Source organism: Cucumis melo, chromosome 12 (assembly GCF_025177605.1).
Source record: "Cucumis melo cultivar AY chromosome 12, USDA_Cmelo_AY_1.0, whole genome shotgun sequence".
Taxonomy (NCBI): Eukaryota; Viridiplantae; Streptophyta; class Magnoliopsida; order Cucurbitales; family Cucurbitaceae; genus Cucumis; species Cucumis melo.
The window spans coordinates 6,353,330-6,373,794 of record NC_066868.1 but is presented as its reverse complement, the minus strand read 5'-3'; the positions used below and the strand labels follow the sequence as shown (position 1 = coordinate 6,373,794).

The 20,465-nt window shown below is 30.9% G+C and overlaps 1 long non-coding RNA gene and 1 pseudogene across 1 annotated transcript in view; both read left to right on the top strand.

The window, feature by feature from the left end:
- The window catches only part of LOC127144372 (uncharacterized), a 32,292-nt gene extending 24,823 nt beyond the window's left edge, over nucleotides 1-7,469 (top strand). Inside the window, exon 3 of the long non-coding RNA XR_007816037.1 lies at nucleotides 7,138-7,469. This is a non-coding gene — a long non-coding RNA (uncharacterized LOC127144372). The remainder of the gene's footprint in view (nucleotides 1-7,137) is intronic.
- Nucleotides 7,470-16,715: 9,246 nt separating this feature from the next.
- On the top strand, nucleotides 16,716-18,588 carry LOC103501332 (uncharacterized; annotated as a pseudogene).
- The last annotated feature ends 1,877 nt before the right edge of the window (nucleotides 18,589-20,465 follow it).

Here is a 20,465-nt window from a genome sequence, read left to right as displayed (position 1 = left end):
TTTCTTTTTTTAACAAAATGAATAAATAAAAATTTTTAACCATTATTACAATTAATATGTTCTTTTTTAAATGTAGGATAAAATTAGGTGGCTACAATATTTTCAATGATTTTAAAGATTTTACTATTGTTTATATTAATGATGTTTTAGTCTTTTCTCCAAATTTAGAACGGCATTTTAAACATATCAACATTTTTATAGTTATTTTAAAAGAAACGGTTTGGTAGTTTCTCTACCAAAAGTAAAATTATTGGAACAAAAATGAGATTTTTGGGTTTTGAAATACACTTAGGAAAAATCAAGCCCAATTAAAGATCAATTGAGTTCGATTCAAATTTTCCTTATCAAATTCTAGATAAAACCCAACTTCAAAGGCTTTTGGGGTGTCTAAATTATGTGTTTGATTTCATCCAGAATCTTAGACCCGTTTGTAAACACTCTACCAAAGGCTAAAGAAAAACCCAAAACCATGGTCTGACACACATACCCAAACTGTTCAAAAAAAATTAAGGTAAGTGAAATCAATCCCCTATCTAAATCTCATAGACCCAAAAGCAAACTTTATCGTTGAGACAGATGCCTCTGATAAGGATATGGAGGAATCCTCAAACAGCGGTATAGATAAGACTAAATCAGAATTCGATTCCACTTAAGAATTCGGAATGATACCTAGAAAAATCTTGTTTCAAAACAAATTTTTACCAGATGGAAAGCCATACTTTCTTGATTTGATTGTGAAGTTTATCCGATAAAAGAAGAGCAAAACACCTTAGTTGATTACCTCTCAAGGGAATTTCTAACTTCAAAACTCTCTTTCCTTTTTAAAAACTCTCTCGTAGAACAATGAGTTCGGAAAGAGGAAGAGTAACTTCTACCCTCTTCAGCAAAAAAAAACTCCACGATATTGGTTCTATAGCCTTTTTAGAGTGAGGACTTCTCAGATTTCTTCCGAAAATTACCTTTCTTTCTTCTTTCAATTCAAATTCAACTTTCATCTTCTCAAATTTAACCACCAGCCTTCGCTTAGAAAATAGACTCAATTTTTTAACTTTTGAGTATAATTTCAGCCATAACACACGAGTAAATTGGGAAAAATTTCATTCGGAAGTGATCTATTTATACTGAGCCTTGCATGAAAAATTCTTAACACCTCCTACTTGCTGAAATTTAACTTGGGCATGCACACGACACCTGTAAAGTATTCACCGACTCCACCTCTTCATAATCTTGCCTAACCACAATGCCCAAGTGTCACCATCAAGCCAAATGCCTTATGTCAAACCCCTAGCTAACCTCCCTTGACATGGCCGCATGCCCATCTCGCTTGTTCAAGCCTTTCTCGCATAGCAAAGACAACCCTTCTCGCCTAGCCAAGATCATCTCTCAAGCACACTTAAAGATTATCTTACCCTTCTTGGCCACACACACAAACCCAAGCTTGCTTTCTACCCTTGTCCAAATGCCTAGATAACATCTTTGGAGGTTATTTTCTCCTCTTTTTCCCATCCACCAACCTCAAAATGCCAAGTGTGTGGACTTAGCCAACACCTTAACTTCTCCAAAAACTAACATTTCAACTCATTGGGAAACCCAAGTTTTCTTAGGGTTCGGGGTTTACAAAAGACTTCCAAGTTGTAATCAAAGGGTCATCATGGAATATTATTGAGCTCTTATCCTATTATCCTAATATTATGATTGCTTTCTTTCCTTGTAAAAATTTATTGAAATAAATTTAAACTTTATTGAAGGGCTTTGATATCAATTGCTCAATGCTGACCGTAAAGAGATTTAGAATCGAATGTTTTCAAGGAAATGAAGCGATCAAAATATTAGTATACGCTTAGAATAAGAGCTCGATAATATTTTGCGATGTCCCTTTGATTACAACATGAAAGTCTTTTATAAATCTCGAACTTCAAACACAATTGAAATTGAGAAAGTTAACAGATAAGATCGAATTAGACAAAACAAGACCTCTTATCTGATAAGATTTTGAAAAAGAAGAAAAGATTGAATCAAACTGGACAGAACCCCTTATCTGATAAGATTTTGAAAAAGATGAGATAAACGATCATTTTTCAAACATAAAAGCTAGATTATATCAACATAAAATGTGGTGGAAAATACCACCAAAAGATTATTTTACCTAAAGCAATAAATATTTTACCTAGTAATAAATTATTTACCTAAAACCCATTATAACATATTTATTATACATGTTGACCAAAGAAGGCCTCTGCTGCAAAATGTCAAAAGAAAAAAATGAATATGTCGTAGGTTGTCTTCTATGTTGTAACAGAAATTGATGAAGCCAACTCTTCTCCAATTACTGTTGTCCTTTCGTTTATGAAATAAGTTATGTATACCATTGATCGTATTCTCTACGGAAGATTACAGGCTAACCAACGAGCTCAATGTGCTCCTTTGCAACTTACGGTCGGAACCACCAAACGTAGTTGAACACTCCATGAAATATACACAATTTACAATTTCATTTTTGAACTTTATCTCGATTTATGCTTGTTGCCTTCAAATTTCGCCTAGATTTTTGGATGACGAAACAATATTATAAAGTAAACTAGAATGTATGTACAGAGTTTACCCATCAATTACACTTGAGATACGAATATACATTAGAACTTTTTTTATTAATTTTTATTAATTTTTTAATTAATTTTTTATTATTGAATAGTATATTTCTTTTTTAAGACTCCATAAGGATCCCTTTCTAAAAAAAAAAAGTATATGGATTCGGAGCTCACATAGGTTGTGAGTCGAGAAATGGGTCGTCCAAATCATATTCTGGATTTTCTACTTCTTCATCTTCATGAGTATGGAAAAAGATGTTGATTTTGATGAAGATGGTATATTTATTGCTGTTGACAATAGTCTTTCGGAAACTGCATAGTTGTGGCCTAAGCTAGTGCCACAAGTAGTTTTGATTTAGCATTATAAAAGGTCCAGTAGCCAGGGTTAACTGGTATTGTTTCAGAAGGGAAACCACATCGGTTGACATCACACTATCTCTCAGGTTGAGAGTTGGTGATCCGGGAGCGGGAGTGACATCTATTATCAATCTCATACTTCAAACATAATTGAAATTGAGAAAATTAACAGATAAGATTAAATCAAATAGAACATGACCCTTTATCTGATAATATTTTGAAAAATAAGATAAGATCGAATTACATAGGACAAGACCTCTTACCTGATAAGATTTTGAAAAAGATAAGATAGGACAAGACGATCATTTTTCTAATCTAAAGAGCTAATATTATATGGATATAAAATGTGGTGGAAAAATACCAACAAAGATTCTTTTATCAAAAGCAATAAATATTTTACCTAGTAATAAATAATTTACTTAAAACCTTCCATAACATATTTATTATACATGTTGGCCTAAGAAAGGCCTATTATACAAAATGTCAAAAGATAAAGTGGATATGTCGTGGATTGTTTTCCATGTTACCTAAGAATTCGAAGAAGCCAACTTTTTTTCCAATTATTGTTATCCTTTTATTTATTGAATTAATTATGTATACCATTAATTGTATTCCTACTGCAGAGTATAGGTTGACCAACGGGCTAACCGTGCTCCTTTGTGACTTACGGCAAAAACCACCAAACGTAGTCGAAAACTCCATGAAATATACACAATTTGCATTTTTGTTCGAGAGTTTATCTTGATTTGTACTTGTTATCTTCAATTGTTTCTTGGATTTCTAGATGATGGAACAATATTTGCAAAGCAAACTAGAATATGTACAAAGTTTACACATCAATTACACTTGAGATGCAACTATACATTAAAACTTTTTATAATTAATTTTCTATTATTAATTTTTATATTTTTTTCTTATAATTCTTCTTTCTAAAGACTCTATATGGATTCTATTTTCTTTTTTAAACATGTATATATTTAGAGCTCAAATAGGTTGTGACTCGAGAAATGGGTCGTCCCGATCATATTGTAGATCTGCTACTTCTTCATCTTTATGTATGGAAGAAGATGCTGGTTTGGTGAAGATGGTGCATTTACTGCTATTGGCAATAGTCTTTGAAAATCTGCATCAGTTGTGGCCTAAGCTAGTGCGGCAAGAAGTTTTGATTTATCATTCAAGAACTATACGTTCTTTCTTTGATTGATATTTTGAAGATAATCATTCTTTACAAACCATTCTTTCATATATTTGATGGCGGCATGCTGGAAGTTATATTTGTCCAACCATTTGATTTTGAGATTTTTTTACTAACATTCTGTATTGAGGATATGATGTTGTATTGAAGCTCCAACAAAATATCCATAGAATTTGAAAATAGAGACAAATGAGTTCAAAACTCTCTCTCCTTTTATGAGCAAAACTTCAAAATCAAAACAAGACAGTATGACTTGCCATCTAACAAAAAAAATTTTAAAACAAGATTTTTCTAGGCATCGTTCCAAATTCCTAAGTGGAATCGAATTATTTCTTGATTCAATCTTATCTATACACTGCTTGAGGATTCCTCTATATCCTATATCAGAGGCATCTGTCTTAACAATAAGGTTTGCTTTTGGATGTATGAGATTTAGACGGGGGATTGATTTTACAAAAGCCTTAATTTTTTTTAACAGTTTAGGGATGTGTGTCAGACCATGGTTATGGGATTTTCTTTAGCCTTTGGTATGGTGGATTACAAACTGGTCTAAGATTCTGGATAAAATCATACACATAGTTTAGACAGCCCAAAAATTTTTGAAATTAGGTTGTATCTAGGATTTGATAAGGAAAATTAGAAGCGAACTCAATTGATCTTTGAATGGGCTTAATTTTTCCTAGGTAGATTTCAAAACTCAACAGTAACGGTTCCAATATCCGTCGTCCATGCACCATTAGCTCAACAGTATTCATGGATTACACAGAACATCCAGATAACGTCAATCAATGACAACACAAACCAACGGTAACCAAAGTTACGAATAACAATCAATTCCTCATCATCAATAATAGACCAACAGCACGACCCATCAATGTAAATAAAACTACACTTAGCAATTGCGTCGTTCTAAAACCAGTCAAGAGCATATCATTACTACTTTTTACATGAACACATAATCCTTAATCTAATGTAGCCTCTAAAACATGCTTTCACATCATTTACTATGTTTAAATCTCGTTTTGAGTCTAGTAGTAGAAGCCCTTACCTCGAGATTTAGCTACGTTCCTTAATCAACTAGGATCCAACGAACCACACTAAACATAACATAAGGAGTTTAAATACAAAAACGAGCAAGTTTCCCAAACAAACTTCTCAATTTACAAACTCCACAACTTACCCAGGCAGAATGGAGAATCAAGCTCTAAACAATGTCGTCGTAGGTTCCAAGAAAACAACTTCCAAACCTTGAGGAAAGTCCATGACAATGAGCTCAATTAGTCTAACATTTAAATCCAACAATTAAACTTAACTTGACTAGAAAAATGCTAAGAAACTCACAATTTTGTTCTTACCTAGAAACTACAATGAGGTAAGAAACGGCAGAATATCGAGTGATTCAAACGACGGTGAACCAAGAAGTAACATATGAGGCTCGACTGGAAAATAGGGGTTGATTCGCTCGGCTCGGCTCGGGGAAGGACGACCCGGTGCTTGGATCGGCTTGGATTAGACGATTGGCTCGTGCGTACTTGGAGGAAGACATGACAGCTGGCAGTTCCATGGAAGATCACGGAGCTGCGACGAGTGGAGATGACCAATGTTCGCAAGGGGAGGTAGACGAAGAGGAAACCGCGACAGCGTGCGGCTCGTCATGGAGGGACGAAGAACGCCGACGATTCCTACGGAGGAGCGTGCGTTCGACTACGGATGGTGCGTGGTTGGCATCAACTGATGGCGGGGATAGAGGCTGCTGATCGGCGAAGAAGGAGAAGAGCATGGAGGCAGTGGCAGTTGGGGAAGCACGAAGAAGAAAAAGACGGTGGGGAGAGGGGCGACTGCTTCATGAGAAAATTTTGTAAAACCTTAAAAATTTTGGGGCGTTACATCATCAATATAAACAATTGTAAAACCTTAAAAATCATTGAAAATATCATTCATCATTTTTTGAATTTCGATGGGGAATTTTTTCATCCTAAAAGGCATTACATTTCATTCATATCGTCCAAACGGAACATTGAAAGCAATTTTTTCTTTATTGTTTTCAAAATTTTGAATTTGCCTAAATCTGAATTTCATATCAAATTTTAAGAATATTTTTTCATTTGTAATTCTTTTGACTAAATTCTGTTTGTTAGGAATTGGATATTTAATCCATTCCAGAACTTTGTTTAAAGGTTTGTAATTGATTACTAACCTTGGAATTTCATGCTTCTTTTCAGTGGCATTATTGACATAGAAGGCGGCGCATGACCATGAATTTTTTTTAGGGCCTTATTAGTTGTTTATCTAATAAATCTTGTATTTCTTTCCTGCAATGTCATACCCCCTCCCGAACTACCTGCTAGCTTAGACCGAAAGACGGCATGAAGTCGACCGACAACACTTTTCTCTACCGATATCTGTCAACTCTATTGAATTCTTTAACGTGATAAACTTGGTAATCTATTATATAAACTATTATACATGCAACACAACACAGCGGAACCTAGACTAATCATATACCGTATATGAAGTGTAGTCCAAAAATAATTGATTTCGCAAGTAAACCTGGAGACACCTTAACCAACAAAGGTTTACACAACCGCAACTCCTAAAGCTTATACAAACTGTAGAGTATCTATATCATACACATATATATACATTATAACACAACAGACTCTATGCATAACTCTAACCACGTACTGGCAATCGGTATCGAAGCTTAAGTAGACTAAGGCAGTCTATCAGACACTGAGAACTCGATCTTTACCTGGAAAGTGGGCAAAACATTTTGGAAGGGTAAGCTATAAAGCCCAGTGAGTGACAATACTTTAAAACTGTAATTCATAACTCATGATAATCTTTGAAAGCTTATAAATCTAACAAGCAAAGCATTAACTATAAATATTTTCAGAAAACAGCTCCTTCAAACATTCAATACGAATCTATAAAATCTAGCAAGACGTCTCCTGTTTATAAACTATTTAACTAACATGACTTCATTATGTTGTGTAGGGCACATCCAGTACAACCAACATTTATTAGTTCTACGATGTAGTGGGGCCTATCCAGCACTCTCATCATCTTTGTCGTAGTAGGGCTCGCCCAGCACTCACGACAGCATCGTTGTCACGAAGTACACTCAACGTCAACAACGAAATGTAACCTGTGTGCACACGGTAACCTCTAGCCTCAGGCTTAAGATCTCAGTCATGTAGTCAATGAAAATATCATAAAGCATATGAAAATATTAAAACATGGTATGCTTATCTTAACCTTGCATAAACTCAAACTTACTCAACTTGTTTGTGAAAAAACCGAAAATCTTAAAATAATTCTTGCTTAAACTATGCTTTGCTTAAACAAATGTCATTTCAACTGCTTTTTAGAACTCATTAATTACGTGCTAACATGTAGATTCCATTATGAAATCTAAGTTTGAAACTCATACTCGAAAGCTAAACATAGAAATCATATATCATTTATAAACTCGTAGTCAAGCACGTTAAACATTTAGTTATAAGAAACAGTTTTTTTTAAAGAATCATTTTCAAAACTTGTTTTTGTCACTCACAGTCTTAGATTAGTTTTCCGATGTGTAAACCCGACCTATTTCCTCTTTGTCTATCAAACAACCAAAACCGAGTATTAGAAACCTAAATATTATGATCTTCAAATGTTATGCTTGATACGACTCACTAAAGATAATGCTTAAGAAGTCTAACTTTAAGAAATAAAACCATATTCCACCATTTCTCAAAAATTTTCAGATTCGTACCATGAAATTCAAATGATCATAACTCTTCCAATACTTAATTAAAATGAGAATTCCTTATGTCAAAATCTTAATTTTGAGGTCATCTATAACTTACCTCAAGACATATAAATCTGAATCCTTGTGTATAATCTCAGACATCCCTCGAAGCATAATCACTCCAATAATCGCGTACACCACGACACCCCTTTAACTTGTCCCTATAATTTAACTTTTTTCAGTCGTTTTTGGTTCATGATTTCTTAATGAAAGTTGTAGTAAATTGAATAAGTTTTCCAACCATACTAAATAGAGGTCATAACTCTACTGGTACATCGTGAAATACTAAAAATAAACATAGATCTCCTGATTTCACGTGAAAACAATATGCCCTGTATTCTCTGTCCAAATTCACCCAATGAACATCAGAATTTTCTCAAGCTTTCTTCATAAAATTTGTTTAAAAATGAACTGGCTTTCAGTAAATTTAAACCTCACCTCTTAATTCTTTTTGTATAGCTCGAAATCAATAAAAAACCAGAGATGTGCATAATGAACTATAGAGAAGTTTGTCTTGCAAACTCCTTGTCTTCTTCAACATACATCTTTTGAATTTCTTCTTCTTCCTTTCTCAACCTTCTACGCTTTGAAACCTCTCTGAAATTTGGTGAAGAAATGGTAAAAAAAAATAGTGGAGAATGGAATGAAAGAAGCTTGCGGTGGAGGGAAAGAGAAGAAGAAAAAGAAAAATATAATTTCTCTTTTCTCTATTCTTTTTTCTTCTTTTATATCCTTTCTTTTCTCATTCTTTTTTTTTTCTTTTTATAAAAACCATTAATTATATATATAAAAAATTTATATACTTAATTTCCATTTTTTTTTATTCCTTCTATATATAAAAAAATCAAAAGAAAATATTGGGTTTACATGCAATGTAGCAAGTCAGAATTCATTTGAATCGGTTTAACCTTTGTTGTGATATCTGATTTCTTTTTTTTTTTTAATACTTTAGAATATGGAAGATTGACTGTGTGTTTTTTTTTCTTATCCATAAATTTTGGAAAACAATTAAAATACATAGGGTCGTTGGCCAAATTTGATTCTATAATTCCAAATAAAGAATTTGAAAAATATTTGTGACGTTTGTCACGTAAAATTACTAATACCGTTGTATCTAGTCCAGATCTAAACATTAGAATTAAGACTACTTGGTCAACACCTTTGTGAAGAAATGAAAATTCTTTTTGATGTTTTTCTATATTACTTCTTGGAAATAATTGTATGGAATCAATATTTCCATAGACTGGAATTCTTCTCACAACAATTTTGACACGAAGATTATTTTCTTTGAAATTAAAAGTATTTTAAAAATAAATTATTTTTTAATCAAGTTTGGTTATTCCCAATTGAAAAAATCATTTTCTATTTTTGCGGAGGGAGCAGTATGTTGCTCCTCTATCTTTTTGAGAAAGCTCTTTTGAAGAGAATTTTGATGATAAAAATTTTTTTTAGGAAATTAGACCTTTGAAAAAATTTTAAATTCTCATAATATAAATGTTTATTTTTCAAAATTTTATTAATTCTAGAAATAAAATTTCTTAGACCGAGAATCTATACCCGTATGTGCTAAGGTGAATTACTGCTTACCAACGGTGTGAATTACTGCTTACCAACGGTCTCACCGTGTTTCCTTGCGTCTTACTATCGGGACCACAAACTTAGGCATGAACGTACATGCAGACGTAGAGGTTGGATCTTCTATATTAAATTTCTTAAAATAATATAAATATTGAAGAATAAAATTTATTTGAAGAGAACTAAAATTATCTCAATCTCTTCTCCCCAGAAATGAAATTTGAAATCAATTGAAGTGAATTTGAACTTTCTTGAAGGGCTCTGATAAATTGCTCAACGTTGACCACAAAGAGAATTAGGATCGAATGTTTACAACGAAAAGAATCAATCAGAATATTAAGAGCTTAGGATAATCACTAATGAGGGAGATTCAGACTTTGAAGACTGAGAGGGAGACTTAAGTCGAGCGGCTTACACCCGCGGTAGTGCAACGGTGATGACGAAGTGAATTGTGAAGAGTGAAAGATGGGAGACTGAGAGGAAGAGTCAGGTGCGAATGGAAATGAGAGGGAGAGTCAGGTGCGAGTGGAGATGAGAGGGAGCTGAGAGGGAGAGATGATCATAGATGAGATGGCGACGACGGCGTGAAGGTGAGATGAGAGGCTGAGAGCGTGAGTCAAGAGATGATAAATAGAGGTGCGACGTGAATTGAAGAACAAGGAAGTCCATTGACCTAAATCTTTTATTTACTAAATTAATAATAAAATATAAACATATATATGTATATATAATTCGGGTTGGGTTGAGTTGAACCAAAATTTTCAACCCCCAACCCGAGACCCAACCTATCTCGAAAAAAGAAAAGATCTAACCCAATCCACCTTATAATATGGATTGGGTGGTCCAGGTTATTCAAGTTATTGGGTTATTCTTACATCCTTAGTATGGTTTAACGTTTCTAGCGTTTAATTTAAAAATAAGTCGTCGTGGAAAAAAATGGATGTTTAGCAACCTCTCAAAATAATGTTTTAAAAAAATTTCAAATTTATTTTTAACCATTTTTTAAATAAAAATATATTTTTTAAAAATGTGTTTTATCTTTAGTCAATCCAAACAATCTTAAGCCAATACCTATAATGATGATGATGGTTGCCCAATAGAATTATCGATTTTAACCAAATTTTAATAATAATAATATGATGATGAAAGAAACGCAAAGTTTGAGAGATTAAAATTCAATGAGAAGTTTTGGTCAAATGAAAAAAAGATAGCCCAATATATATACACTAGACATACCCAACGACACCTTTGTTTAAGTTAAAAGTTTGTCTCTTGAAGCTTGAAAGGAACAAGCACTTCACTATCAACATACACCTTTGCTTAGAAGTAAGCATTTTAGTGTTTTCTTTTTGTAGTATTTTAGCTCTAATGATTGAACTTTATGGTATAATAATACATGATTAATTAGCTCATCATTGATATGAACTTTGAGTTGAGACTTTGAGCATAAGCAATTGTTTTAATTTGGTTGAGCTTGTTGAACTTATTTCCTTATCAAATATTTTAAAAATATATTAGAAGTTGTGTTAGAAATTTATCTCAAGATGGAGTCAAAATGAAAATTAGAGAGAAAAGTAAAATAATTGGACTCATTAGATCATTTTTCCTAGTAGAAAAATTTATGGGAAGTACGCATTTTAAGTCTTTTTTTTTTCCTATATCTTTGGATTTTGTTTGGATTTGTCTTCGATGTGTTGATGTCTACAACAATAAACTTGAAAGTCAAAGAAATTTTGATCTACAAAACCAATGAGAATGTAGGCACTGGTGTAGTACTTTTACGTCTTTAATGTCTAAGTTAATAAAAGTCTCTTTTGGTTGTCACATTATATAAGTAAATATAGGCCGGTTGACTTAAGGATTTTTCTTTTGCCTCTTAGGATTTGAACTCATAAATATCCAATCTCTTATCAAATCTTTGGTATCAAGCTATGGGTGATAAATCATATACCCTAGGCCAAATCAGCCACCCTCAGCCTCATTCCAAGTTGAGGCCAAGAGTGACATCATTGCCAAGGCATGTAGTTTGTTTGGTGCAATGCCTATTTGAGCCTTGGATCAAGTATTTTAATCTCAAATTTTACCTTTTGTCTTATTTGAGTCTAGTAGTGGTAAAGTTAACTTGAACCTTTTTCTAGAACTTGTTTTAAACAAAAATGCTCCTAATATTTGGTTATATTTTCTCTAAAATATTTGTACATACGCGATTTTTTTCAAAGTTTATTTTACCTTCAAAGTGCTTATACCACTCCTCCATTTCTATAAGAACAACTATAATAAACGCTACGGAGGTGGAAAGATTTTAGAGTGAGAGTTTAAGGTTTTCATTCATTTTGGAAACTTGAGAAGAATTCATAATTAAACAGTAAAAAATAAGTAAATTTTAATTTCTAAGTGTTTTGCTAAAATTTATTAATATCTTTTTCTCTTTTTTTTTTCACTATAAACTTGTGAAAAGCCGAATTAAGAGTAATCCTTCTTTTATATGTCTATTGTGGGCTTGTTGTTCTGTTTTAGGCCGTAGGCCCATCTTAATCTCTACTTGGCCCAATAATTGGGCTTTTCTCCTGCACGGGCCCATAATATAGACATGGATAGAACTAGCCATTGTTGTTTGGATGATTTTTTAAGAAAAAAACATATTTTTAAGTAAACTCAATTTTCTACGTCAAAATAAAATCACTCTTCCTCAAGGTATCTAATTAAAAATTAATAATTCAAAGCACAAATTTAAGGAACTTATTATGAAGTATTACATTAAGTAGAATTGGAAGTTATGAAATTTATTAGGTGTTAGATTAATTAAAATTTGAAATTAGGGAATGTATTTGGTGGTTTGTGTTGGATTAATTAAAATTCGAAATTAAGGAATGTATTTGGTGGTTTGTGTTGGATTAATTAAAAATATATACATGAATGTGTATATTAAATAACATCCATAATTATTTAATTTAATTCAACTTCAACAACACTAAAAATCCACAACTTTACTTAATTCTCTCAACCTACCATTTAATCAAAATCTTAACAAATGTCAAAATCTCTAATTAATTAAATATTTATTCCAATAAATATTTAATTAATTTCAATCCTCACGAAAATCAAATAATTCACATTAAATGAATTCAAAATAACGCCCAATAAATTAAATCTAATTAAACAAAATTAAGATAATTAACTCCAAAATTATCTCAATTTTTGGGCGTTACAGTTTAGTTTAGCACTGTATATGTTTTATATAATAAAGTGCAATTAAAAATTAATAGTGAGTACTAAATTAAAAGTGATTTTATAAAAAGGTTAATTTTCAAATATAACAAAATTGAATCAAAATATTTATTTTATCAATGATAAATTGATAGACTCTAATAAACTTCCATCGATGCTTAATCAGTGACATTGATTGAAATTAATAAAAGCCTAAACAATAACTATTACATGTTTGATCGTTGGAGTGTCGGTAGATAAGCACCACACATGTGCGTGTTTTTTATATTTTGCAAGATGTAAATTTGATTATATTTCGAAGATTATAAATTTTCTATTGATATCAAACTTTGTCATCAATTATAAATTTTCTATTGATATCAAACTTTGTCATCAACGAATATATAGATTCTGTAATCTTATAGTTTCGTGATTTGAAATAGTTTTCTTTTTATAAAATGATATTCTTCTAAAATTCTTTTTAAAGAAACATCGAATAATTATTGTTAAAAATTAACTTAAAGCCATCCAACAAAAAGAATATATATGTTCAAGAGAGGATATAGTAAGAAAAGTAACATATTTGTAAATACTTTGTAATCAAAACAACAATGAATAATATTTCACAAATGTTTGGTGAAATAAACAGACGTAAATCTCTAATCTCACGCTTCACACATTCAAAATAATTTTTTTAAAGAAATATTTTGTCACATAGAGATTGTCATTGTTAAAAGAAATAAAAATTAATATAAAAGAATTTACTCCATATTTTATCTTTCATCAAATTACACATGTATTCTTTAATCCTAAATTTTAGGGATGCAAAAAATCCAACCGAACTGATGCACCGAATCAAATCAACTCGGTTTGGTTTGGGTTAGAAAACAATGGTACCAAACTGAACTAGTTTCGGTTCGGTTTGGTTCACCCAATTAGGTTAAAATTAAAGAAAAGAAGCCGTCAATCAGTTTTACTCTTCATTCTCCTTCGTTCTTCGTAGTTTGTGTGGATCTCCTTCATTTATTCTCTGTCATTTGTGGATCTCCTCTTCATTCTCTGTCATTTTCCTTCCTTCATCCTCATTCTCCTTTGTAGATCTTCTCATTCTCCATCGGTCTCTTCTTCTTGGTAGCCTCCCGCGTGGGTTTGGCTTTTTACAATAGCATCTGCGGGTGGATTTCGTTTTTACAATAGCCTCCAACATCACTTGAAGCTTTTGAGGTATTTGACGATTTTACAGTATCTTTTACGTAAATATTATGTTGCTTTTACGTAAATTTTAGGATTAGTTTGTTTCTTTATTTAGTCTTTATCAGACAACAAACAAATCATTTATTTTTACATTTCGGGTCGGGTCGGTTTTAGAGGAAATTCGACCCAACCCAACTAAATTTTATACAATTTCATAATTTTGACCCATTGATAAGTTTTTGTTTCAAACATCATTAAGAAAAACAAAACTTATGTGTTTAATGAATAATTAAATATATATAAATATACAATATGATTTTAGAGAAAAAATAAACTCAAAATAAAAATGATATTAGTCCTATTTTTTATGAAGTTTATGAATTTTGACAAAGTTATTCAAGGGTTATTTTGTAGATTTGTCAATCTTACTTTTATGTAAACTTTGTTGAAGGTTGATTTTTAATTTTCAAATCTTAAAAAGAAAAATAGATTTTTTTTTTCAATTTAAAACAATTTTAAAAGTTTGTACTCTCCGACACGTTTTATTTTTTCCTTTGTTTTTCAATTGTTCTCTAAGGATGCACATTATTCTTCACCATTAGTTAAATTTTTGGATTTCAACGTATATAAATGGGCACATCACTAAGTGCACCCCTAATTAGAATCTAAGTTTTGTTTTATATTTTCTAAAACATAGGTATTTCAAATAATGTGTGATAAATATTTGTTTAAAATACAGATATAATCTTTTGGCGCTACTACATGTTTATATGTCAATCTTGCCATCATTATTATTGTTGGTAAAAGTTTTAAAAGATAATTCAACCTTATCTCAATTTTTTTTTTAAAAAAAAAAGATTTTTCTTAATCTTTTTCATTATCTTAATCACTTTTTAAAGTGTTTTGAATAGACTAAAAATACCATTTCATCGTTTTCAAAATTAGTAATCCTAATGTGTAACTTACCTTTTGTCAATCTCCCATTCCCACGGTATTTCATATTTTGCTTTAATAAAAAAGTAAAAAAAAAAAAAGAAAAAAAAAAAGAAAAGAAAAAAAAGTTGAATTTGAGAAATGCTTTAAAAAGAAAAGAAGTGCCTTTTCTCAAAAAGTAGTTAATAATAAAAACACTTTATTGTTTGTTATATTTCAAGATAGAATTACTTTTTGTATAGTTAGAAATAGGGTCAGTTTTGTGCAAATTTATACTCCATTTTTAATAAATATTTTAAAGTTGAAAAACATTAAAGTGAAAATAACTAAATGTATAAAAAGTAAAGAAAATAACTGAATGAAATTTTAACATAAGTTTTGTTAATCCATATCTATTAAGTTGTTACGGATACTTATATTGTCAAAATGAGGATACTTGTCAAAATGAGTCTAATTAGTTCATTATATATATATATATATATATATATATTGATAATAAATTTATTTTCTCTAAGAAAAATTAATAATAAATTTCATCTTAAATTTTGATAAAGCATATATTACAAAGGACAGAGCATCATGTGTGCCACACCTTTAAGTACACACTTTTGTGAAGCTCCCTCTTATATGTGTCTAAAAGCATCATATGGAAGAGGTCCACTATACTTTTCAAAAGGGCAAAGATGGAGAGTTGACAATACTAACTTCATCTCTATTTTTATTGGTATAACTTGATCCAAAAGTGATAGATTATAGATTTGTAGTTCAATTAACTTTAAATTCATTTTCGTATAATTAGTTAGCTTTAAAAGCCTACTTAGATATTGAATTTTCAAAAGCACTTAAAAATCAAATCTTTGTGTATTTAAAAATACTTAAATAAATTCAATTTAATCAAATCTTACATCTGAGTGCATCTTCTACTTACTATATGGTGTGCTAATCTTGTTTATCGTAGAGAACATTCTTTTAAGTTTAATGAAACTTTTTCTAAGATGACGAAAGAAAAGGTGCTACTAAATAAAAAAAAAAAAAAAAACTAAATGAGATTTTCTTAAGGGTAATTTTCATTTTCTTTCTCATCTAGTTTTTTTTTTATATATATAACATCCCACTTTATTTTAGACCATTTGAGTCTTTAGTGACATTAAAAGAAAAAAAGATAAATCCACAGCTCTATACACTACTTATTGGATGTAGGTGGATATCAATTCTTTTCATGACAATTTTAATATAACTCAACTATAGACATGAAAGTTCTTGGAAGGTTACAAAAGATAAAAGACAAATTATCTTTTATACAAAAAAGAAACTCTTTTCAAAGTTAATGTGTAGAGTAGATGGCCATAGTTCTCGTTGAATGAGAACTTTGGTTTTGAGAGTTCTTGTTTGGAAGATAAAAGATAAAGACACAGCTAGGGAGATCGAGTTTGTTTTTTTAAGAATATATAATAATTATGTCAAAATGTGCTAGCGATCAAGCTTCTTTTGCTCTTTGATATGGGATTGACAAATATTATAATCAAGACTAATGGTTCGATAGTTAGAGATTTTATGTTAGATTGACATTTTTGTAATATTGCACTAGTGTTTTATAAAAAAAAAATCAATAATATTTTGGTAGCTAAAAAACTAAGACAAGTCGTGCTTGTTATCATATCTAGGTGACTTGATGGTTTTTTTAAGTGTAATATAGTTATAATTCTTAGAATTTTTTTTATATATATAGTTTGATATTTTTTTCAACGAACATTCAAATAAGGAACCTCTAAAGATAGGGATCGAGTGCTTGAAAAAAGAACAAGGTCACTTGGATTATGTCCCTCAACCGGTGAAGATGTATATATATTCTGTGTTCACTGCTAAAAGAATGGACTTTCTTGACAATTGTTGTTTTCCTTTTTTGAAAAAAAGGTCAAGAAAGAGGTGATTTCAAAGATAAAACGTCCAGAATTTTCAAATTTTAAATTTCCTAACGTTTTTTAAACGTCAAGTAATATGTATTTTTCCTTGACGTTTTAAAAACATCAAGTAATATCAATTAAAGTCTTCGACGTTTTAAAACATCAAGAATTTTTATAAAAGCGCAGAGGAGAGTCATTTTCAAAATTTCTTAACGGTTTTTAAACGTTAAATTAGACATTTTTACTTGACCTTATAAAAACGTCTAACGAATAAAATATTGGTTTTCCTTTAATTCGTAAAAGTCTTAATTAACTTTCCTTGTTCCTCTCATTCTATTTGTCTCTGTTTCTCTTTCTCTCCTTCTTTGGTCTTCTCTCTTCTCCGACTACGGCTGTCTTCTCTCTTCCTTCTTTGGTTGTCCCGTTCCTCTATGTTTCTCTTCGGCTAGGGCTACGATCTTCAGCTCTTCTTCCTGTTCCTCTTCATTCGATATTCCCGAAAAATTCCTCACCCATCGAATTTTAAGACAATCGAAGCAACCCCAAGTGGGAAATCAAGACAATCGAGCGTCTCAATGGGTGTTGCCCTGTTTCTGATTGGTTGCCATGTGAAAGGACTTCGGCGTTGGGCCCTGAAGGCCCTTTGGTTGAGGAATTTTTAGGACAATGTTAGAAGATATGCAATTTACGTCCTTATTGTAAGTACCGGTGCTATTTATACTATTTTTCTCCCTATTTTGGAACTGTTGAAGAACCTCATTAATGCTGTTCTTGTTTTGCCTATTTTTGGGGGTGTCATTCTTCAAGGTAAACCACATATTGCCTTCTCTTTCTTTGTTCTTTCCTTTCTGTGTTAGAGCTTTAGAACTGACAATTTTATAGTTTATAGTTTATAACTTCTCGTTGAAATTGGATAGTAGTAGAAAGAGGGATCTCCCGATTAAGATGATAAGGTTTGTTATAATATTATTGTTTATTTTTTGACCATACGAGTTCGATGTCACTGTCAATTCACGGATACATTTGATGCTTGTAATGGTTGAAGAATTGTACGTATGTTTTTACATGAAGTAAACAATGGTTTAAATAATGATTTCAACAATTTTCTACTTCCTGGGTTTGTTTCAGTTTTTTACCATATGTATGTATGTTTGAGATACGTTTCAACGAATTTACATTCATTTGACAGACAATGCTTTATATGTTAGTTGCTAACTCACATCTGAATTTAGTGAAGGATGTTTCGTATTTATGTTTTGTTTTATTTTCATCTCTAATCTTGTCTAATCTGGTCGATCTTAATGTGAAGTTATTTACAAAGTTACAAGTGGTAACTTCATTTTTCTTTTTATTCCTCCATAGCTAATTTTCTAATGTAACATTACTTTAATGCAAGAGAAATTTACAATGTGGGTCACGTTGTGTTGCTGCCTACGTGTGGATGATTGGATTTGGAAATTTTTCATATGACTATGCTCGTAAAGATTTTAGCCTCACTAGATTTGCTCAAGCATGTTCTCTTGTTGATTCTTCAATTTCTTGTTAGTAAATTTTGAAAGAAAAAATATTTGTAATCAAAACTATTATTTCATTAACTTTTTACATCATTTTTGTTAAGCAGACGATGTAGTGACAACAGGGGGAGAGGTTGGAAAAGCTAAATAGTTTTATAGGTAGAGCAATTTTGGATACTTCTTTTGCTTAATTAACTGTGATATTGGCTTAAGTATTAAGAACAAGCATAAGAGTGGATTATTATTAGTTAACTGTTGCATGAAAATGTTGTAATTAATTGTGTGCTTTGATTTGCACATTTTATTATTTAACTTGAGTTAAGTTTCTTCACTTAGCTAATACACATGTTCTTGGTCAAAGTTTACAGGCTCATCACTACTATTTCAGGTAGAATTTATTTGCCTTTCTTCCTCTTGTTTCTGTTTTTTTTTTTCTTCTTATATATAACCCATGAAACTCTTGAAGTATCTCTTTAAGGATTTGTAGTAGCATAACTTGGACAAATGACTTCTCGAAGTAGACACTAATGATTCTAACTTCCTTATTGAATCTTTTGTGAAGCATACTAAATTGAAAATTTACCTATTTTAATGCAGACGTTGGAAGATGGTGATATATCTTTGTTTTGATATGGAAGCAGAATACCAGTTTTATGGATCTGACATTACTTATTCATTCCCTGTGCATGACATTTACTTTATGTTGTTCCATTCTAAGTAAAGTTGTAAATTTCTTCGTATTATCCTTCTATTGGAACCAAAGTACAAGAGATTATTTTACATTAGTTTTGTGATAAATTTTATATCGACTACAACTGATTGTTGATTCAATCACTTTTTTCTCAGTTTTTTTGTGACTAATGTTTATGAGCTCGTTCAAGCAAGAGCATGATTTTGGTATATTCTTAAGCTTTCTATGAAATTTTGTATTTTTATAATCTATTTTTCAAATCAAAATCATATATGTTTTTGTTTTTTTTTTCTTTTCTTTTTCTTTCTTTCTTTTTTTTTTTTTTTTTTTTTTTTTTGCTAAAAAGAGATATTTTAAGGCAACTCAAATTAGAGAAAAATATCCAGACAGAATTCTAGTAAGATTTATGACTTTTCTTGTTGGTTATTCTATATTCGATTTAGATTTTTTTGAATTTTGTGAACTGAATTTAGGGTTGGTTGACCTGAACTGCGTAATCTTTTAGTATATATGATTGTATGTGTGAGTGTTTATGTGAATGTGTACTATGTTAAATGAGATTTTTCTCAATAGAACAAATAATTTCACAATTGCTATTAGTGGCCTATGTTTATTGATTCTCATTCCTTATCTATTCTCTTTAGTTTTTGGTTCTCAAGCTTCACTTTGATCATTTTAATCATTTTAATCTCTTGCAAAGTGTTTAACCTACTTTGTAACTCTTGAAAACTATTGTGTTTTTATTAGGTCTTGCATCAATATCTGATCGATCTACTGTAGTGATGAAGCTACCAAGAAAGTGATTGATGTTTTGTTAGTGATAAGACTTGTAATTTCGTTATTCACGAAAATACCTTGTTGTATTTAGTTTCTTTGTAAAAATATATTACCAAGATTTAGTTTCTATGCTGCTTGTATTTGTCCCACTATGGAAATTCGATAGATTCCGTATACTTAGTTTCTTTGTGAAAACGTTACCTATGTTATTGTTATATATGAAAGTTTTTATTTATATGTGTACTAGTTTTGTGAAATGTTAATATAGGTTAAAGTTTTGGAATTGTCCTCGTGCATATTTATGTGCGAGTTTTGAAGCTATAGTTGATGAATATCGTCGTTTATATATATTTATGAAACTGTTGCTAGACCACTATACAAGACAATTGGAACAAAAATATAATTGAATTACAATTTTTTAAAAAATTTGGAACATGCTTGACGGTTTTAAAATATCATAAACTACATTGTTGACGTTTTTAAAATGTCATAAACAAGTATATTCTTGACGGTTTTTCAATGTCATAAACAATCAATTTTTTTACGGTTATTAAATGTCAAGAAAACTCATACTCTTGACGGTTTTAAACTGTCATGAACGCTAATACTCTTGATGGTTTTATATTGTCATGAAAATTTGTATACTTAATGTTTATAAAACATCAACGTTCACTATTCTTGACGATTTTATCAACCGTCAAGAACTTTCACTTTCTTGGCACTGGCTTCAATGA